This window comes from Amborella trichopoda, chromosome 6 (genome assembly GCF_054954075.1).
Source record: "Amborella trichopoda isolate Santa Cruz 75 chromosome 6, AtrichopodaSantaCruz75HAP2 v2.0, whole genome shotgun sequence".
Classification (NCBI taxonomy): domain Eukaryota; kingdom Viridiplantae; phylum Streptophyta; class Magnoliopsida; order Amborellales; family Amborellaceae; genus Amborella; species Amborella trichopoda.
This window is the reverse complement of record NC_142341.1, coordinates 38,275,316-38,298,863: the sequence shown is the minus strand read 5'-3', so window position 1 is coordinate 38,298,863 and position 23,548 is coordinate 38,275,316.

Genomic DNA, 23,548 nt, shown 5'->3' with positions numbered 1-23,548 from the left:
CCTGATGTAAAGAAAGGAAACAAAATGTAGATTTGTTTTGATTAATATGAGCAGCTAACCCACAACCAATGTTTAGATAAATTCCAAAAATTAGCAAAAGCCTCTCAAACCCTAACCTTCTAGATAGATCATCTTTAAAAAAAATCGTTATGATGTCCAAAAAAAAATTCGTTATGATGTCCAAAAAAAGGATATATGAGTAACAACATAAAGTTTTAGATATTTTGATAATAACAAAAAATAAAATGGATATTTATGTAATTTATTATAATAATAATAATAATTATTATTATTATTATTATTATTATTATTTTGTATGTCATCAGAGATTAGTTCTTAGGCTTTTATGATATGTATAGTAATTATTTTTTTATATATGTCTTTTAACTGTGGGAAATTTATCAAACTATGTCTTCAAGATAAATGGTTTAGTATTGATTGTCTCAAAATAACTTCCTCTAATCAACTATTTGAATGTTGAACGACTAGAAAAATAAAAATTTGAGTCCTTGGGTTATGACAGTCTGTATCCATCTTTCCCAACACTAAACAAGTAAAATGTCAGCGTCACAATTTATCAAATAGGATTCTCAGCTTTCAGGCTTCCACTATTCACTTTCAAACTAAATTTCATGAAAGTATGCTCCTGGGATTTTCCCAAGAATATTGTAGAGAAAGATTTCACACACACCATTAAGGTGTTTGCATTTCTAGGGAGCTCAAAGAGAGGAAGACAAGAGACAGAGAACAGTTGGTGGAGAGAGAGAGAGCAGTTGGTAGAAAGAGAGAGAGAGAGAGCACGTGCTTAGAGAGATATGGCGTGTGAGAGAAAACGAGCGGGAGATGATGAGAGAAAGGTATTGAAACGCTAAATTTTGCCGCTTGGGTTTAAAAAATCGAACCACATGATATTAAGAGAAAGACTATATGAGTGTGGGGTGCAGTTTAAATGTGGCGGTAAGGTGCACCTTTAAATTTTATCATGGTATATAATTTTTATGTAAAATGTTCGTAGCATTATCTCAAAATATATTTTTATATCTAATTATAAAATTTTAAATTTCAAATATGGTTAAAATCAAGTAGATCTATGAACATATCAAAATCTTGAAAATGGACAGTGTAAATAATATGTTGTAAAACGCATTATTTCTTAGACTTAAAATCTTTTTATTTTTCATAGTCATGGATCTCGATGTCGAGATGATCAATCAAGGGGTTTTTCAACATTAAAACTACCTTTTCTGATGGATTTTTGAGGGGCATCCGTAGCTGTAGAGGTAAGGTTGCAACCTTATATAAACCTGTTTCCTTTTTTGTTTCATTTCCTTGGATTGTGTTTGGTCGAGCTAGACCTGAGCTACGGCCTCTTGGATGCAGGCCGAGCCGGGTTACGCTAGGGCCAAGGCTGGCCCGGCCTATTGCTAACCTTGGTACCATTCAAAAATTAGTTACCCAACCGTCCTCTTATCATGAACTTTGACGTATATTTGTAATAGGGTGTAAACAAGCCAGGCCTAGGTGGACTCGGGCTTGTTTGTAGGCCCAGCCAGCTTGATGGGCCCTAAAAGGGGTCAGGAACCGTCCCATGCCAATCCAACCTTCAATGCCCTTCAGTGCCTACGCCTCAGGGTCATTGCCATCTCCATTTTGAGTTCCATAAAATTAATGCCAACTTTTTATACTAGGCTAAAGAAGTTTAGAATTTTCTTTTTAAAAGGTGAAACTCTACCAATGGAACTTGGCAGTTCCGTTGTCGAAAGTCCCTAAATTGGCCTAAAAATCAATTATGCTTTAATTAAAAAATTTGAAACTTCAATAATGATTTATATCAATGTGCAAACTTCTCAAAAACATATTAATTTTTAATGATTGAAATTCATATTTTTTCTAATCCATAATTATTGAGATGATTGATTTAAGGTTTGTTTAATCATCGGAGCAATATTTTGAGATGAGGCTTTACCTTCTATTGGAAAGACCAAAACTTGCATAAAACTTAAAAACTTCTTTCTTTTTTTTTTTTTCGTGAACGGCACTTAGCACTATTTTATATTTCACTTTTTTCTTTTGATTTAATTTCAAAAATCTCATCAAATAACACATAATTATGAGTTGGAGTAGTTCGTATTTTAGACATGATTTGACAAATGAAAAGTTTATATAAGGTGTGAACCTCATATTTTTAAATTAACATGCACCTCAAAAACGAATCAAAATAAATTGTTTTGACAATGCAACTCCAATCGATGTCTTGACCTCAAGATTTGTGAATATTAAAAAAAATTATTTTCAAGTTTTGAAAATAGTGTATCTTGTAGTGCATCATTGTAGACACCCCATTTTAAAATTGACAAATTCTGTCGTTTTCTTGAACCCATAGGACTACACTATTTTTGTAGACCCCTAAACATAGACCACCGTAATCCATGGTCCCTATCCTAGCAAATGTTGTAGTGCATAGTAGTTACCCATTTTACACCTAACAAAGCGTATAGGTTTTAGTAGTTATCCATTCTATACCCTAGTTACCATTTTTCACCTTGCAAATCTTATAGATTTTAGTAGCTATTCATTCTACATAACCCTTTTTGAATTTTAAAAAAAAATACTATTGTACCACTTTTTGAGGAGTGGGATATGTAAGACAGATAGAAAATGGGATGTGTAGACCTGTAGGAAATCAGAGAAAGAGAGAATGCCCAGAGAGAAACTAAGAAATAGAGAGAGTCCAGACAAAAATTCAACCAAGCCAAAGCTTGGTCAAAACCTAAAGAGTGACTAAGATGACACACTGTATAAACTCAGCCAGTCCTGATATGGGCGAGGCCTCGAAACCTCGGGTTTGCCAGGCCAATTGGCTTGGCTAGGTACTTTTCCCCTTTTTTTAGTTATTTTGTTAGATCTAGGTTTTATTTCGTATTTCATTCAATATTTCATGTTTTCAAATCTACACTAGCTCTGCTACTGATAGGAGAGCGGATCTACTCATTTTTTAGTAAATTTATCTTCATATTAGAATTTGATTGTCCCCACTATCTCTATCACTTCTTTTTTTTTAAATCAATTTGTGGTGTTCAAATATGAGGGATGTTCCTCTAAATATCTCTCCGATTTGCATATTAAACAGTTTGGCACCTACCGTGGAGCATTTTGAGTTAGATCTGAACACGAAATACGACTTTTTATTCATTGTTTTCTATTTTCTTTAAAAAAAAAAAAACAATTCTTGAGGCATGTCAAGGATTAAATCAGTACACTGGGCTTTGTAGTCGGCCATATCCGTTTAAGGCTCGAACTTCTGGTTTGACCCTCTCTTAACTGTTCGTACCTCTTTGCACCTTCTGTTACCACTTTATTATTATTTTATACTTGTTCATTCTTTAAATAAAAAAAAAAGGAAAAGAAAAGGAAGGGTGTGCTCTAATGGAAATTTGCTTCATGCGGACTTCATCACCTACGTTTTACATTCTTCTGATATTTTTGTTTTGCTTGTTTTTCCTCATTTTTGCACCCTAAAAATTTCGGTTTTGCAAGTTTGAATTCCTTTTCATTTTTCTTCAAACAGGGAAAACTTTCAGAAGGTTAAGCTTAGGGTCCAGTTTTTCTTTTCCAATACAAATTCCAAGACAAAAAAAATAAAAGATAAAAAATCATGATCGTTTCAGGCCATTTTTTTTTCTCCTTTCTTTTTTTTTTTTTTTAAAAGATTTATTTTTTCACGAAAATGGAAATCTTGTAGAGCCTTTTTTAGTTTCAAAAAAACGAAAGAACTACTACTTTTTCCAAAAAACAATTTTAAAAAAAGATTAATTTCTTCTCTTGTAATTTAGCACTTGAATTTTTTTATTTTTTTTAAAATCACTTTTGAGGCAATTTTGCTTTCCAAAAAAAATTCGTTTGGCCTTTATTTATTCTATTTTCCTTTTTTTCTTAGTTAAAAAAATCAGGAAAACTACTCTATTTTTAAGGACTTTGCGATTTCCATAAACAAAAACCAAAAGAAGTCGGTGCTCTCCAAAAGAAGTCGGTGCTCTTTGTTGTTTGTGATTGGTTAGATAAAGTTTGTGCTTTACAATAGAAGATATGGCTTTTTGTTGCTTACGATTTGATTAGCTTAGCTTTGCTGGCATTCAAATTTTTTGTTTCTTGCCAATAATTATTTTATTAATAGGAAAACAAAAAAACAAAAATCCATCTTTCTATTCTTTATTTTTGTGGAGTTGATCTGTATAATTTGTTACCAATTTTCATCTTCTTTGATGTTGGCGGGTTTTTCTTACTAATTTTAATCTGCTTTGATAATAAGATTGAGAGAAAATAAGGAGAAGAAATGGGGTGATTGAGAGAAAATAGGCAGTAAAAATAGGAAAAGGAGATTTAGAGAAAATTTGAAGAAAAGATCGTTACAAAGAGAGAGAGTTTTAGTGCATGGGAGAGAGAGAAAAATAAATAAATCTTTTAATACCATCTTGCTTCTTCTTTTCTTTTTCTTTTTTTTTTGTTAAAAAAAAGTGAAGGCCTTTCACTTTTTTTTAAAAAAAAAAGAAAAGAAAAGAAAATTTCCTTTGCAATAAATTTTTTTTTCTTAAGGTCTCTTTGTATAAAAAAAAAACAAATCATTTTTGTGAAAAATTGTTGTCGTTTTTTAGGTCATTTTATCACACACAAAAAAAAAAAAAAAAAAAGAAAGATGAAAATAAAAGGACTGGGTGTTTGAGGCCATCTTTCTTATCCACCAAAAAAAAAAGGTATCTTTAGTTATTTTTTAAAATAGAAAATCACTTTCCTAAAACAAAAAAAAATCAGCAAATTTTGTAGGCATCTTTGTCTAGAAAAAAAAAAAATTTAAAGGTAATCTTGCTTTCAAAAAAATAAAAATTTAAGGCATTTCTCATTTCTGAAAATTAGGCATCTTTGTCATAATAATAATAATAATAATAATAATATCTTTTAAAGGCGATCTTGCTTTGAAAAAATAAAATAAATAAATAATATATATATATATATATATATTGAGGCATTTCTCATTTTTGAAAAAGAAAAAATTGCTTTGCAAGGGCAAAAAAACAACTTTTAAAGTTTATTTGGTTTCAAAAAAAAAGAATCACTTTTGTTAGAAAAGTATGCTTTTTAAAGCCACTTCATTTTCTAAAAAAAAAGGAGATTATTCACTTTAAAGAAAAAATCACCTCTCAAGCCTCTCCCTCTCTTCAAAAAAAGGAAAAAATTAAAAAAAAATATCCTTTTATTTCTTTGCTCGTGATTCAACGTTTGCCACTTCATACATAAAAAAAAAAGAAGAGAAAAATAATCCAGGGTTACCTGCACTCTCTCTCTAATTGTGCCCTTATCAAGTCACCCTCGACTCGAGGGCACTTGACTAGGCACGGACTGTGCATGGTTTCACTGTTTTGACTGAATACCTTCTCAGGGGTTGCGTACCCCTCCATCTTTACTATGCTATCGAACGAGTTTTGCCTCGAAGCACACATCGCTTTACACGATTTGTGCCAAGTGCTCACATTTTGTTTCTTACATTGTGTGTTTCTCTGTTTGCTATTTTTCTTTTTACTTGTGTTGTTTTTTACACACTTTTGCACATAACGGACCAGAGAATCCCAAGAAACCAGTAAAATTTTTTGAAAACGCCCAAAATCTGAAACTAACTATCGTGAGGGAACCTAGCATTGAGAGCCGAGACGGTTGGGATCCGTGTAACTTTAACTGTGAGCGCCCCTCTATAATCCTTAGCCTCAAAGTAACTCCACAAATAGTAGGACCTCGTTGATTCCTATAACAGGAGGCCAGGACCTACATGCGGACCTACTCAGCCTAGCCGCATGTCTGTAGTTAGGAATCCACTCTGACTTAGCCTACCCACAGTTTAGGGCAAACATTTTCGAGTATTTTGTTTACTTATTACAATTAATTAGTCTTAGATCTCAGTTCAGACCCTTCAAGTTCAAGCTAAACCCTACTGGGTCCGAGTCCAGGCTCATACCCAACCCAACCCAAGTTTACCACTAAGTCCGAACCTAGGCTCCCTCTTGGTGCAAGCCAAAGCTCACATCAAAGCTCACCTAAACCTTACTCCAGGTCCATACTCGGTCTATATTTGAAACATTCTAAGTTTAAGTCCAATCTTGTACCCAGCCTAGCTCAGATCCGAACCAAGTTCACACCTTGCTCTGAACCTAGGCCCCCTTTTGGTCCTAACCAAGGGCTCGTGCCTAACCCAACCTTGATCCACTCTAGGTCCACACTCGGTCTGATTTTCAAAACCCTCTTGGTCCAAGCCTTGGCTTGTACCTAGCTCAGTCCAGGTTCAAACCAGGTTTACACCCAGGTCCGAACCTAGGCCCCTTCTCAGCCTGAGCCAAGGCTCATACCCATCTAGTTCAGATCTTAGTCTAAGTCCTAGCCTTGGTCTAAGTATAAAGTTGCCTCTAAAACTAGACTAGGCTCATCTTAGTTTAGGGTCCAAACCAAAACTAATCAAGTCTAACAAGATCAATCCAAACTGGTATTGGCTTAGGTCTAGATTCAAAGTTGTCCCTAGACTTAGACTAGGTTCACCTTAGTTTAAGGTTACCTAAGTCCATAAAGTCAATACCTAGGTCTTTTTAAACCAAATCTAGGTCCATGCCCAAGCAAGGTCCAGCCTTTCTAGTCTAGCACAAGATTATGAGTTATGACCAAGGATCAAAGCAAAGCAAGGTCCAACGCTATGGCTCTAGCCCAGTCTAGATCTAGAGAACCTAGTCAGTCTGAGAGGCATCATCACAGTGCTCTCTCGCAAATCCATAGCACTCGTGTCAGTGAGTCGAGTCTCAACCCATATGGAACCATACCTAGTCGTCCAAGCCGTCCTCAGGGCCATCATTTGGAAGCCACAAGCAAACAGGTTAATAGGGTCCATAATACCCTGAACAGTCAAGGAGTTAGGCTAGGGACAATCCTCCATGACATGGGGGTTAGCCTCAAATCCAGTTGGCACACTAAGAGTAAGGCCCCTGCCCAGATCTCTGAATCAGCTAATCTCAGCCGGGTTAACCCCAATGTTCAATTAGCAACCCAGCATTCCAATCTAAGGAATCATCCAGTTAATGGGCAAGGGTGGGTTTCACACACAACTAGGGAAAGTCTATACAAGCAACCTAGCACCAATAAAGGTCAGGGTTTTGACTTAAGTCAATATCAAGACAATCCTAAGATGCATGCATTCTTTCAAGACCTGTTGAACAGAGGGTACACCATCTAGCTTAATCAATCTAGGCAAGTCAGGACAGAAGCTCAAGCTTTAGGCCAACTCCAACATGTTGACTCAAACCAATATTACCCTAGAGGTGTTACCCTACCAATCCAACCCACTAAGGGCCATAGGTCTAATTCTAATCATCACTCGAGCCCAGGACTACCTAGAGGGCACACTCCATCTGGCAATAGTTATGGCCTTCCTTCGCTCTTTCGATCTAGTGTTGAGATAAGAGAATACCCTAACCCTAGGGATAGATCATCCAGTCAAGGTCAGAGGCAGGTAAACATAGCCGCCCAAGGTCAAAGGTCTAAGCATTATAGCTGCTCAAGTCGTCCATCCCAGTCAAGTGGTGATCCTATCCTGCAGCCTTCTTGCATCACCATGTAGTCCAAACTCCGTGACATGCGTAAGCTCTTGCCCAATTCAACTTAGGTGAGTTTATAGGCCGACAACCAGCACACCAAGTTCAACACATTCCCCAAGCTCAATCCTTGGAGCAACCTGTTATATGGGCCTAACAGGCAGTTTATACAAGCCACATACTGCAAATCCAGGTCCAACAGGCCATACAACCGAGCCAGGTCACTGTTATAACAACAACTCAATTCAACTACATGAAACACCTCCAAGACTCTTTAGAGAAAATGGGAATATGGGATTTCTCAGCTCCTAAAACCTACGTACAAGAGACTCTAGAACACCTAGAAGATCTACCAGTCAAGTTTGTGATGCCACAATTCAGAAACAAAGTTTCAGGGAAAGAGGATCCTAAGGCACACATCAACACATTTATTAATGCTCTATACATTGCGAGATCTAGCCAACCAACTTAAGGTCCTGTTCTCACATAGCTTATCAGAAGAACCCATGATGTGGCACCAGAAATTCAGGAAGGATAACCCTCTAGCAACTCCAGATGAAATGTTCGGGCAATTTTCCTCCCATTATTTTGGGAAAGGGCCAAGACCCGTCACCCTTGGTGAGTTAACTTCTACCAAATAAAAGTTGGTAATAGAGAACATGACTTCATAATCTGTCACCTTCTTCTGCAATGGGGCGGTCCCTTACTCGTTTGACGTTATGCTTGAAAGAGTCTCGCATATGAGCGAGGCAAGGAGGATGAGGCCAGAATCTTTTGTAACCTAATGCTAGTCGACCCTCCACTAGAAGGAGAAGGGAATGAGGACTCAACTGGTAAGGAACCCTCTCAAGAAGGAGAGGTAAACTTGATTGCCGTGAACTTGATCGAGAAAAATGATCCTTCTGCAAATCAGCAAAAGAAGAGACAAAAACTTACTTAACCACATGGAGAATGCAGACTTCCATGCCAAGGGAATTCACTCCCATCGATGATCTTTTTAACCCATCATCCCAAGTAAATGCAATAGATAATGACCCACACGTGTGAGATGGTAAATTAGACTCATAAAGGATCCAAGATGAACTCGAGCATAGTCTCAACCAAGACTCGAAAGTTGTGGATTCCCAAACTTATGATGACAAGAAAAACCTTACTTCCAGGACGACTACTCTTAAGGAAACAGATGAGCAAATTCTTCAAAAAAATGTATTTCCACAAAAACCAAAAGAAGCTGATCTTTTAGAACTCTTAAGAGGCACACCTAGGCCACCTTCACCAGACTTCCTCTCTAACCCACCTATATGGGCTGAGGAGCCAAGCTTAGAAGATTTAATCGAGTCACCCTTTGAGACGAACCCAGTTATAGATGATGGAGAAACAAATAGCCCAAATTTTACTATTCCAAAAGATTTAAAACCTCCATTCGAGTCGAAAGAGCTCGAAACTTTAAAAATTATAAGAGGGTCACCTGGCCACCTTCACAAGACTTTGTGGATGATTCGCCCATTTGGAACAAAGAATGAAATATTGAAGATCGAAATGCGTCATCTTCTAAAGAGGAGGGATTTCAAAAGGTTAACTAGGGCAGGAGCACAACTTCGATAATTGGGGCACCCCCATATCAAGAAACTTCATCTCATGAAGAACAAGTTCTTAACGGAACAAAAATCCCTGCAAGGGCAATCCCATCAAACTACCCAATAGGGGCAGTCTCTGCTCATGAAGATTGCACAGCAGGGGCAGTTAATGAGATTGAGCCCCAATTTGTTAACTTTAACGTGCCATAAGGTCATCCAATATTAACTCAGTCACTCTTATTATGCAAGAGTCTTACTCGAGCTTAAGCACTGAGAAGGAGCCTACGACCAAATTGACTCTTGAAAAGAAACACAAAATCTAGAATGAAAGAGACAATCGAAAAGGAGTTGGGTGATCACTCACGCCTTGCAAAAACCCAAATGGGGCAATCGCGCCTCAAACTTCAAAAGGCACTAATGCCTAATGAGTAACACAAATTATCCCATTGACAGGGTGTACCTAACGAACTTGTCTAACCACGCAAAAGATTGGAGGATTAGGCAACTACGGGTGAATTTTAGTGCCAAAATCAAGGTCCAAGTGGGGCAATTCAAAGGATAAATCCAAGGGGAACTTGACGATCATTGTCAAATAAATATAGGGAAATCAGAGGATGACTGATATTAGAACCTCCCTGCCACTTGGATAAGGGAAAGATTATCAAATTCTTACATAGTCTTAAAGCGAAATGCCAAAAAAAAAAAAACACCATTGACTCTTTTTCCTCCTTGTCTTCCTCTGTCATCATTTTCTTTGTCAAAAAAAAAAAAAAACAAAAATTCAATTGGGTTGAAAATTCGAAAGGAACCTTAAGCTTTGGAAAAAGGCAACCAAGTTGAACACCCGAAAGAGACCCTGGGGTGATGAATAAAAAAATAAAAAAATAAATATGTTGGGTTTAAAATCAGCAAGGAACTCCAAGTGTTGGAAAAAAGGCTACCGGGCTGAACAGCTGAAAGGGACCGGGGGCGATGAAAACGAAGAAGTTCTCTCATTTCCTTCTATTCTCCAAAAGTCCTTTCTCTCTAAACATCTTCTCATCTTTCTTCCTGAGTATGAAAATTGCAACAGAAAAATCAAAGAGTATTAGCCTGATGGAACTTTATTAAGGACCTCGATCTTCTGGACTTCGAAAGGTGAATGATGGAGGAACGAAATTGGAAATTCAAAGCGATTCTGAACACCCAGGGGCAGTATTCAGTATTTTCAGGGCTATGTTTTGCTCAAAAAATCCGAAGATTTCTCCTTTGAATTGAAGTACAAGAGTTGATGTTGGAAGATAAAGAAATACTTGATGATTCCTCGTCTTGAATATTCAAGCAAGGAGCCAACACACTCATATAGGATCGACCAAAGGGGTCACAAGTGGTTAAACTGTAAGACCCACATTTAAAAAAAAAAATCATGAAAATTTCATTTCAAAACTTTTCTTAATAATAATAAAAAACTCACTCAATGATTGTATGAGTATAACTGCAAACTACCCTATTCATCGCTGCAAGACGTTAAACAGCTTAGAGGGCACTATGGTTGCATGAGCTAAAACTGCTAACTAAAACTTTGTTTTTTAAAAGACCTTTTTCATTTCAAAATTTGCATTATATGTCTTGTGTTTTTAAAAACTTTAATTTCTTTGTTAAAATTGTGACCTGTCCAAAGCTCTGAGTTCAACTTGAAAATTCCTCCCTTGTTAAATTCTAAAAAGACTTTTAAAAACCAAAGAGCTTGGACAACGGTATATGATGATTACCGCATTGCCACCTCATCTCTCTCTTTAGAAAGGACCAGGTAAATATTTTCCTAAACAAGAAAAACATATAGAACACCTTAAGAAGCCCTAAGAAAATCAAAGAAAATGCCAGGTTTAAAATTTTGAAATTGTGAAAACCCCTGAAGTTAAGTGGCATGGCAAAAAAATCCAACTCGAGTTTCAAGCTCGTGTAACTCACTGACATCTCACGTCGAAAACCCTATGATGAAAATGTCATAGGTGAGTGAGTAGGTAGCGCAATGTCTTGGAAGGACAGTTGGTGTGCCCTCTGACCATGAAACGTCGGGATGAAAGTTGAAATGTCTACATTACCGTTGTCACTCACTTGTCCCTTGAAGGACAGGGCGCACCAAAGAGTGTCTACTTCTTTGCCACTCACCTGTCCCATGAAAGACAGGGAGTGTCAAAGAGGGAGAATTGTAGACACCCGATTTTAAAATTGGCAAATTATGTGGTTTTTCTGAACTCCTAGGACTACGCTATTTCAGTGGACCCCTAAACCATAGACCACCGTAATCCATGGTCCCCATCCTAGCAAATCTTGTAGTATTAGTAGTTACCCATTTTACACCTAGCAAATCTTATAGGTTTTAGTAGTTATCCTTTCTACACACCTAGTTACCCATTTTTACCTAGCAAATCTTATAAGTTTTAGTAGTTAGCCATTCTACACAACCCTTTTGAATTTATAAAAAAACTCTATCGTACCTCTTTTTTAGGGGTGAGATGTGTAGGACAGAGAGAAAGAGGGACATGTAGACCTATAAGAAATCAGAGAAAGAGAGAAAGCCCAGAGAAAAACTGAGAAATAAAGAGAGCCCAGAGAGAAATTCAACCGAGCCAATGCCTGGTCAAACTTTGAAGAGAGACAAAGAGAACTCATGGCATAAACTTAGCCGATCCTGATACGGGGGAGGCCTCAAAGCCTTGGATTTTCTAGGCCAACTGGCTTAGCTGGGTATTTTTCCCATTTTTTTCTTTAGTTTTTAGTTATTTTGTTAGATCTTGGTTTTATTTCGTATTTCATTCAATATTTCATGTTTTCAAATCTATGTTGGCTTTGCCACTGATCAGATAGTGGATCTGCTCATTTCTAAGTTGAATGGTCTCAGATCAGAATTTGATTGTCCCCACTATCTCTACCACTTCTTCTTTTTTTAAATCAGTTTGTGGTGTTCAGATCTGAGGGATCTTCCTTGGATGATCTCTCTGATGTGTATCATAAACAATTATCTAGACTGTCTATTTTCAAGATTTTTAATTGTTTACATTTCTACTTGATCTGCGCCAATTTTAGAGCTTTAAATTCCTTGATTAGCGAGGAAAATCATCTTTTAAGCCATCACAAGTTTAACGACACCAAAACTACATCCTTTAGCATAAGTTGGTGAGAACCCTTATTTGGATTTTCTAAGTTTGATGCTTTATACAAATCACACCCTTTAACAAATTAAGTAAAATATTAAGTAATTGGTATTTTAAGTAAGATTTGTCAATTTTTTATAAACCTTTTTTTGAGATTAAGAACCTAATTTTTAATTTTCATTAGTAAAATGGCTACTAATTAAATGTATGCCACATTAAAACGAGTAAAATATGACACTTAAAGATGGCACCAAAACTTATAAGGACGAGTCTAAGGCATCAACATTAAACAATCAAAGTAAATCACACTTAAAACTATGCAAAAGGAGGCAGTTTTGGTACCACAAAGCCTTGCAAGGGTATAAAAATCTATTCTCACCCTAATCATAAGAGTTCCAAAACAAGTACAATTGAGCAGATTTATAAACAATTAAATTTTAAAAAAATGAACTATCCAAATAATGCATTACTAGATGCACTATTTTCATGACTGTGAATTTTTTGTTTTTCCCCATATTCATACAGATCATCAATTTGAGAGTTTTCTAGTGTCATAATAATTTTTTCTATTCGATTTTTAGTTTGCAATATATTTCAATAGTATAAGGTAAACACTTTATATAAACTTTTTCTACACTTATTTGTACATCACCTAATAAATCACGTTAAAAAAACACATGCTCCCATTGAAATGGGATCCATGACAAGCCCTAGAGATAAATAACTTAATTTCTTTTGGTAGGAAAATGGGGCATGTTTGTTAATCATTATCCTGCCAAGATCGATGTGAAGTGATGAGGTTATTTTCGCGCAAAGAACATTTAATGATATGCATAAATAATGATGATGATGATAAGGAATCCTATCATGATATAGAACTGCGAACCCTATCACACATACATCTACCACTAGCTCAAAGATGCTCATGGCAATGCCTATGACAAATTCGTGACTACAAAATATACTTGGTTGAGGGAGAAATTCATGGTACTGTCTGAAAATGATTTCGAAGAGATAATCAAGAGACACATGCATGCATATCTACCACTTACCTATAGGATCACCATTTCGCCAGCTCTAAAGGCAACGAGGTACCCAAAAGATATCTATAGCTATTTGACAATTTTGACCAAGTGGGGTGTTACACTTGGTGTGTCAAGGCCATGTTTTATCTATTCCATTCTCTTTTGAATTTTGTTGTCCTGAAGACTCAATATTTTAGGGGTTAGACACCTTTCTTCAAATATTTGTCTATGACATTACAAATTATATTTTTTTATATAATTCTTTACTCTATGATTTGTATCAATCTCTGAGTCGGGATCTACTCAAATCTTACCAAAACTAAGTTAAATTGTGATAAAATAGAGATAGTGGGGTTGCTCGAATTATGGGCTCAAGAAGGTAGACATTTATTCAGATCTAATGCATTCTTGGGTCCATTGGCAGCATCAACTTCTAGATCTTTGTAAATTTGCTTTAAAATCTCTTTGATATTTCACAAAGTAAGAAATAATATAAAATACAGAAAATAAACTAAATTAAAGATGAAAATGAACTAAATTAAACAAAAAAAAAGGATACTTACCTCTGGAACTCGGAACCCAAAGTTTCTGACTTGGATCAAACCCCTCTTCGAATTTGCACCACTATCTCCTTTTTTTTGTCTTATGCTTACTGCAATTGGTAGATATAATGTTCTTTGACTTAGGTCTCTAACGCAGGGGAAAAGCTCCAGAGTTTCAAGTAGGGTTTGCTTATGTTTTTCTTGGGTTTTGAGGATAATTTCTTGAGTTTCGTAAGGTTTTTGTGATCTCCTAAGGTAGAATCTAAGTTTTGTTATTTTTAAATAACTCTTTGAATTATTCCTAATTTTTTTATGAATTTTATAGGGTTTTGTTCTAATTTCAGTTAGTTTTGGGCTATTTTTCTTAATTTCAAAATTTCTAAGGTATTTTTAGCAATTTTTTTATCTTTTCATGGTCTTTTTTGGTTTTTAGAAGGGGGTATTTATTGGCTTCAAGATTATCTTGCTTTTTTTTGATTTTTTTTCAGATTTTTTCGAACTTATCCTTTTTTCTTCTATCCCAAATAGAAAAGACCTTTACTGCATCATCAGGCCTCCCCTGGGCCCATCGAGCTGCATGACGAGAGCTTGGGCGCATGCCTGATAGGCGGCATGTCGAGCAGGCCAGCACAACACGCTGCCTGTTGCGCGAGTCACCCCATGCCCATTAGGTAGGGACTAAAACATGGGAGTGAAAAAATTCTCATTTTGTTGAACTATTTCCCCCTTAATTTAACTTTCCAACTGTAAGTTCGATTCATGCAATTCGTTGACCGTTGGAAACCTTTCGGATCCATCTACAGCTTGGGATAGGGTTTTGGACAAGTTTGCAATAATTCTATTGGATCTTGGTTGTTTATCGTTTATTAGGGTTTTTGTGGTACTTCGTACTCAAAATCGAGGTTTTTAGGAATTCCTTTAGCCATAATTTCGAGAGAGTTGTCCACAATTGCCCCTCTTTGGCATTCGCCTGAAGTACCAAATAAATGAAAAAGAAGTAGACACCTAAGATACAATGGGGAGGAAAACTCTTTTCGATAAATCATTCTTTTGAATAGCCCGTACCCTTTGGGTAGGCGGTACACCAATGAATGCCTTTGATCCATAGGACATCCAACTGGCATAGCTATCTTTGGGTCATAGGATTAAGAGGTCTCCGACAATCGGGGATCCAAAGTGACAATCAACAGGAATCGTGCTATCTTTGATCATGTGGGACTCTTTATTGTCGTCACCCCAATGCCACCTGAGATGCTGCCAGTGTTGTCATCTTCGACTTTAGACCTTTTTCTTAGGGTTTGGTTCTCCAATCGAATGAGAGTTGATTTAGAAGTAGATGAAATGATGAATTCCTGGTTAGCTGAAGTTTTTCTCTCTAAACTCATAATTTTCTCCAATCAAATAAAGTAGCCTTAGAAAAAGGAAAGCCAAATAATGGTTCAAAAATCCAAAAAAAACACATCCAACAAGAAAAAAAAATAAGTCTAACTTTGTTGCAAAACCAGTACTCTCTTAACAGAATAAATCCAAGGTCCAAAAAATAAATCAGAGAGTCCTCAAATCGCTATCATTGTCAAATATGAATTATGAGTCTTAATCAATGACACGCCATTGACACGGTCACATCTTTTTTAAAAAAATAAAAATAATTAAAACAAAGTAGCACCAAATATCTTTCTTTTTTTTCTTTTTCGTACATGGATCTATCTTGAACTGCCCCACGGTCGGTGCCAAACTGCTTACGACGCAAATCCGAGAGATCTTCAGAGGAAGATCCCTAAGATTTGAACACCACAAACTGATTTTAAAAAAAGTGATAGAGATAGTGGGAACAATCGAATTCTAATCTGAGGCCATATCTACTAAAAAATGAGCAGATCTGCTCTCATATCCGTGACAGAGCCAACATCGATCTGAAATATGAAATATTAAATAAATGTAACAAAACTAATCTAATTCTAATTGGAATTAATAAAACAGAAAAGAAAAGCAGAAAGAGAAAAAAAAAGTACCAAACAGGGCCAAATGGCCCGGGACTCCCGCGGCTTCAAGGCCACACCCCTATCAGGACTGGCTGGATTTATGTCATGCGTCCTCTTTATCTCTCTGCATATTCTGACCAAGCCTTGGCTTGGTTGAATGGCTTTCTTGATCTAAGGGTAACTTAAAACTAGGGTTTTCTTAGGTCTACGTTTTCTCAATCTCATGATCTCTAAGCTTTTTCTCTCTTAGCTCTCTCTATCTCTCTCCCTTCTTTTCTCCCTCTCTCTCTCACGTCCCACTTCTCCCTCCCTTTCTCTCACGTCCCACCTCTGTAAGAGGTCTCCCTAGCCTCCCACGTCCCACCTCCTTCCAAGAAAGGCATGTTAGTTTTATTTTTCTGAAAGACCTAATAGGGATGGAGAATAGATAGCTACTAAAAACTATAGGATTTTCTAGGTGTAGAGTAGATAGCGACTAAAAACTATGGGTGTGGAATGGATAATTATTAAAAACTGTAGGATTTGCTAGGTGTAGAATGAATTACTACTAAAATTATGGGTGTGACTACTAAAAACTATGGGATTTGCTAGGTGTGGATCATAGGATGTGGACCATGGATTCTGGTGGTCTATGATTTAGAAGTCTACTGAAATAATGTGGTCCTATTGGTTCACGAAAACTATATAATTTGCCAGTTTTAAAATGGGGTGTCTACAAACCTACCATTTTTGGGTAAGTTGGCCGCAGAATGGTCCAGAAGCGTCCAAATGAGCTTAAATTTGATATCTAAGGGTTTTCAGACTTTCTGAATCCAACAAAAGTGGTCTAGTACTCATCTAAAGCCCCGGTGATAGGGTTGTAATTATAAGGTGCTTTTTCAGCTTGTTAGGGGCCGAATTTGAAAACTGGTTTTGTGTCTGATCTACCATAACTTCGTTAGATCGTGACGAAACTTGGCGGGTGCTCTTAGGCAGTGAAGTGATACCTCCACATGCTTTATGGGACCGATCCAACGCCTTTCAAAAATTTGCTCCAGAGCAGGACTTATTTTAACAGTGCTTCCGTAGTCCGCAGGCATTTTGGTACTTGCGAGCCTACGTTGCAATTAGCTTCCTCCTTATTTGCACTGAGAATACAAGTGTTAAAAAATACACTTTTATCTTTGGTGACCATTGGGAAGGACTCAGACGTGGCCCGAGAGACGCAAAGCATGGTGAAGATCGTAGAATAGTGATGGACGATAATTTTTGGGCAACAGACAAAAAAACATTTGGGTTCACAAAGCCAATCTGGAAGATGATAAAGTTTGCAGATAGTGATAAGGTTGTAATTGGAGATGCATACGAGCGTATGGATACCATGTTGGGAGAAATTTTGGTTGCTCTATATGATGATCCAATGTTGCTTCAACAAGTCAAGGACTAAATGGTAGCCAGATGGAACAGGGCTAACCTTCCACTTCATTGTTGCTTGTGATTGGTTAGATAAAGTTTGTGCTTTACAATAGAAGATATTGCTTTTTTTTGCTTACAATTTGATTAGATTAGCTTTACTGGCATTCACATTTCATGTATCTTGCTAATAATTATTTTGTTAAAAAACAAACAAAAAAATGAAAATCCATCTTTCCATTCTTTTGTAGTTGATTTGCATAATTTGTTACCAATTTTCATCTTCTTTGATATTCACGGGACTTTGTTACCAATTTTAATATTCCTTGATATTGAGATTGAGAGTAAATAAGGAGAAGAAATGGGGAAAGGGGATTGAGAGGAAATAGGAAAGAAAGGTCTCTAGAATGGAGATTGAGAGAAAATAGGGAGAAGAAATAGGACAAGGAGATTGAGAGAAAATATGAAGAAAAGATCGTGAGAGAGAGAGAGAGAGTTTTAGTGTGTGGGAGAGAGAAACACAAATAAAAAATATTTTTTTTTAAAAAAAAACCCACTTGTTTTCAAAAATATTAATAATAAAAATCTTTGAAGGCCATCTTGCTTTTTTTTTTTAAAAAAAAAAGTTAAGGCCTTTCTCAGTTTTTTTTCTAAAAAAAAAAAAAGATAAGAAAATTTCCTTTGAAATAAAAAAAAATGGCTAAGGTCTCTTTGTTTTCAAAAAAAAAAAAAATTCATTTTTGTGGAAAAATTGTTGTCTTTTTTTAGGTCATTCTATTTCAAAAAAAAAAAAACCTTCTATATTGCTTTCAAAAAAACTTTTAAGGCATTTCTCATTTCTAAAAATTAGGCATCTTTGTCTAAAAAAAAAAAAAATCTTTTAAAGGCAATCTTGCTTTCAAAAAAATAAAAAAAAATTTGAGGCATTTCTTATTTTTGGAAAAGGAAAATTGGCTTTGCAAGATAGAAAAAACAACTTTTAAAGCTTATTTGGTTTCAAAAAAAAAAATCACTTTGTTATAAAAGTTTGTTTTTTTAAAGCCAGTTAATATTCAAAAGAAAAAAGAAAAGGAGAATGTTCACTTTAAAAAAAATCACCTCTCAAGCCTTTCTCTCTCTTAAAAAAAAAACAAAAAAACTTGTAAATTTTTTTTTTTTTTCATCTCTTTGTTTGTGATTCATCAATTTCCACTTCTCTCTGTTCATCAAAAAGAAGAAGAGAAAAAAAACATTCAGGGTCACCTAGACTCTCTCTCTAATTGTGCCCAGAATGAGTCACCCTCGACTCGAGACATACTCGACTAGACACGGACTGTGCTTGGTTTCACTGTTTTGACTAAACACCTTCTCAGGGGTTGCTTACCCCTCCATCTTTACTGTGTTGTTGAGGGTCACTTTATACGATTTGTGCCAAGTGCTCACATTTTTTTCTTGCATTGTGTGTTTGCCTGTTTGCTATTTTCTTTTCATTTGCATGCTTCTTTACACATTCTTGCACACAATGGAACGGGGAAGCCCGGGAAACCAACAAAAAATTTTGAAAACCCCCAAAATTTGGCACTAAATGCAGTGAGGGGAACCTAGTATTGAGAGCCGAGGCAGTTGGGATTCGCGTAACTTTAATTGTGAGCACCCCTCCGTAAACCTTAGCCTCAAAGCACCTCCACGCATGGTAGGACCTGATTGATTTCTATAACAGGAGGCCATGACCTACATGGGGACCTACTCAGCCTAGCCGCATTTCTGTAGCTAGGAATCTACTCTCACAGTTGAGGGCAAAAGTTTTCGCGCGTTTTATTTGCTTATTACAATTAATTAGTCTTAGATCTCAGTTCAAACCCATCAGGTCCGAGCTGAACCGTGCTGGGTCCGAGTCCAGGCTCATACCCAGTCTAGCCCATGTTTACCACCAGGTCCGAACCTAGGCTCCCTCTTGGTGCGAGCCAAATTTCACATCAAAGCTCACCTAAACCTTACTTCGGGTCCACACTAGGTTTATATTTGAAACCTTCTGGGTCTAAGTCCAGTCTTGTACCCAGCCTAGCCCAGGTCCGAACCAGGTCACACCATGCTCCGAGCCAAGTTCACACCTTGGTCCGAACTAGACCCCCTTTTTGTCCGAGCCAAGGGCTCGTGCCTAACCCAACCATGATCCAGTCCGGGTCTACACTCGTCCTCTTGGTCCAAGCCAAAGCTTGTACCCAGGTCAGTCCAGGTCCGAACCAGGTTTACACTTAGGTCCGAACCTGGGCCCCCTCTCGGTTCGAACCAAGATTCGTACCAATCTAATCTAGATCTCAGTCTAGGTCCTAGCCTTGGTCTACACATAGAGTTGACTCTAAAACTAGACTAGGATCATCCTAGTTTAGGGTCCAAACCAAAACCCATCGAATCTAGCAAGATCCATCTAATCTGGTCCTAACTTAGGTCTAGATTCAGAGTTGTCCCTAGATTTAGACGAGGTTCACCTTAATTCAGGGTTCTAATCTAAGTCCATTAAGTCAATACCTAGGTCTTTCTAAGCCTAATCTAGGTCCATGCCCAAAGCTAGGTCCAACCTTTCTTGTTAGTGCAAGTTTAGCAGTTATGACCTATAATCAAAGGAAAGCAAAGTCCAACCCTATGACTCCAGCCCAGTCTAGATCTAGATAACCTAGTCTGTCTGAGAGGCATCATCACAGTGCTCCATCATAAATCCATAGCACTCGTATCAGTGACCTGAGTCTCAACCCATATGGAACCATATATAGTCGTCCAAGCCACACTCAGAGCTATCATTTGGAAGCCATGAGCCAACAGGCTAATAGGTTCCATAATACCCTGAACGGTTAAGGGGTTAGGCTAGGGCAATCCTCCAAGACATTGGGGATAAACCTCAAATATAGTCGACACACTAAGAGTAAGGCCCCGACCCATGTCTCGAAGTCAGCCAATCTCAGCCGAGTTAACCCCGAAGTTCAATTAACAACCTAGCATTCCAATCTTAGCAATCAACCAGTTAGTGGGCAAGTAGGTTCACACACAACTAGGGGAAGTCTCCCCAAGTAACCCAGCACCAATAAAGGTCAGGGTTGTGACCTAACTCGATATCAAGATATTCCTTAAGTCCATGCATTCTTTCAAGATCTGTTGAACAAAGGGTACACCATCCAACGTAGTCAATCTAGGCAAGTCAGGTCAAACGCTCAAGTTGTAGGCCACCTCCAACATGTTGGCTCAAACCAATATAACCCTAGGGGTGTTAGCCTACCAATCCAACCCAATACGGGCCAGGGGTCTAATTCTAATCACCACTCGATCCCAGGACTACCTAGAGGGCATACTCCATCTTGCAATAGTTATGAACCTTCCTTCGCTCTTTCGGTCCAGTGTTGGGATAAGAGAATACCCTAACGCTAGGGATAGATCATCCAGTCAAGGTCAGGGGCAAGTAGACCTAACCACCCAAGGTCAGAGCTCTTGTCATTATAGCTGCTCGAGTCCTCCATCCCAATCATGTGGTGATCCTATCCTGCATGCCTTCTTACATCGCCACGTAGTCCAAACTCCGAGAGACGGGTCTACTCTAGCCCAATTCAACTAGAGTGAGTCTATAGGCCGACAACCAGCACACCAAGTTCAACACATTCCCCAGGCTCAATCCTAGGGGCAACCTGCTACATGGTCCCAACAATCAGTCTATACAAGCCACATACCACAAATCCATGTCCAACAGGCCATACAACCGAGCTAAGTCACTCTTATAACAACAACTCAATTCATCCACATGAAACGCCTCCAAGACTCTTTAGAGAAAATGGGAATATGAGATTCTCAGCTCCTCAAGCCTATGTACAAGAGACTCTAAAATACGTAGAAGATCTAGCAGTCGGGTTTGTGATGCCACAATTTCGAAATAAATTTTCAGGGAAAGAGGATCCTGAGGCACACATCAACACCTATTTATTAATGGTCCATACATTACGAGACCTACCCCACCGACTCAAGGTCATGTTCTCGCATAGCTTATCAAAAGAGCCCTTGATGTGGAACCGAAAATTCATGAAGGATAACCCTTAAGCAACTCTTGACAAATTTGTTCAGGAAATTTTTCGCTCGTTATTTTGGGATATGGCCAAGACCCATCACCCTTGGTGAGTTAACTTCCACTAGACAAAAATCAGGCGAGTCTCATTCGGACTTTATAACCAGATTCAGAGAGGCTGTTATGCGAGTCGTCGAAACCGCACTTCCTAAATCTGCGAAAGTAGGCGTAGAAATAGAGAACATGACTTCAGAATATGTCACCTTCTTCTGCAATGGGGCGGTACCTTACTCATTTTATGCTATGCATGAAAGAGTATCGTGACATGAGTGAGGCAAGGAGCATGAGGGCAGAATATTTTGTAACCTAATGATAATCGACCCTCTACAAGAAGGTGAAGGGAATGAGGACTTGACTGGTGAGGAACCTTCTCAAGAATGAGAGGCGAACTTGATCGACATGACTTGATCGAGAAAAATAACCCTTCTGTAAATCAACAACGAAAAGAGACTAAAACTTACTTAACCACATGGAGAATGCAAACTTATATGCCAAGGGAATTCACTCCCTTCGATGATCCTTTTAACCCATCATCCCAAGTAAATGCAATAGAAGATGACCCACACATGTGGGATAGTGAATTAGACTCACTAGGGATCCAAGATGAACTCGAGCATAGTCTCAACCAAGACTCGGAAGCTGTGGATTCCCAAACTCATGGTGACAAGAAAAACCTTACTTTCGGGATGATTACTCTTAAAGAAATAGATGAGCATATTCTTCAAGGAAACGTTTTTCCTCAAAAACCAAAGGTAGCTGATCTTTTAGAACTCTTAAGAGGCCCACCTAGGTCACCTTCACTAGACTTCCTCTTCAACCCACCTATATGGGATGAGGAGCCAACCTTAGAAGATTTAATCCAATCACCCTTCGAGATGAACCCAGTTATAGATGATGGAGAAACAAATAGCCCAAATTTTATCATTCCAAAAGATGAGATTTGACACCTTCACTAGAGTCGAAAGACCTCGAACCTTAAGAAATTATAAGGGGGTCACTCGGGTCACCTTCACAAGACTTTGTGGATGATTCGCCCATTTGAGACGAAGAATGTAATATTGAAGACCGAAATAGGTCATCTTCTAAACATGAGGGATTTTTAAAGCTTAACTAGGGCAGGAGCACAACTCTGATAACCGGGGCACCCCCATATCAAGAAAGTTCATCTCGTGAAGAATAAGTTCTTAACGTAACAGAAATCCTTGTAAGGGCAACCCCATAAAACTACCCAATAAGGGTAGTATCCTCTCATGAAGATAGCACAGCAGGGGCAGTTAATGAGAATGAGACCCAATTTATTAATTTCCAACATTCTATAAGCCATCCAACGGTCACTCTTTTTGTGCAAGAGTCTCACCCGAGCTTAAGCACTGAGAAGGAGCCTACTACGAAATTAACTCCTGAAAAAAAACACAAAATCTAAAATGCAAGAGACAATCGAAAAGGAGTTGGGTGATCACTCACCCCTTACAAAAACCAAATGGAGCATTTACGCCTCAAACTTTGAAAGGCATTAATGCCTAATGAGTATCACAAATTATCTCATTAACGGGGTGGACCTAATGAACTTGTCTATCCACCCAAAAGATTGAAGGATTAGGAAACTAAGAGTGATTTTTAGTCCTAAAATCAAGATTCAAGTGGGGCAATTCAAAGGATAAATCCAAGGGGAACTAGACGATCATTGCCAAATAAATATTGGATGACTGATATTTGAACCTCCATCCCACCTAGATAAGGGAAAGATAATCAAATTCTTACACAGTTTTAAAAAAAAACACCATTGACTCTTCTTCCTCATCTTCCTCCTCCTTTGTCATCATTTTCTTCATAAAAAAAAAATATTTCGTTGGGTTGAAAATCCAAAAGGAACCCCAAGCATTGGAAAAAAGACAACCGGACTGAACACTCTAAAGGGACCCCAGGGTGATGAATAAAAAAATAAGAAATGAACTCTGCTGGGTTTAAAATCCGAAAGAAATCCCAAACATTGGAAAAAAGGCTTCCAGGCTGAACATCCAAAAGAGACTCCGGGGCGATGAAAAAGAAGAAGTTTTATCATTTCCCTCTGTTCTCCAAAGTCTTTTCTCTCTAAAAATCTTCTCTTCTTTTTCCAGAGTCAGGAAGGTGTCAAAAGAAAAATCAATGAGCATTAGCTTGATGGAAGTTTCTTAAGGACCTCGATCA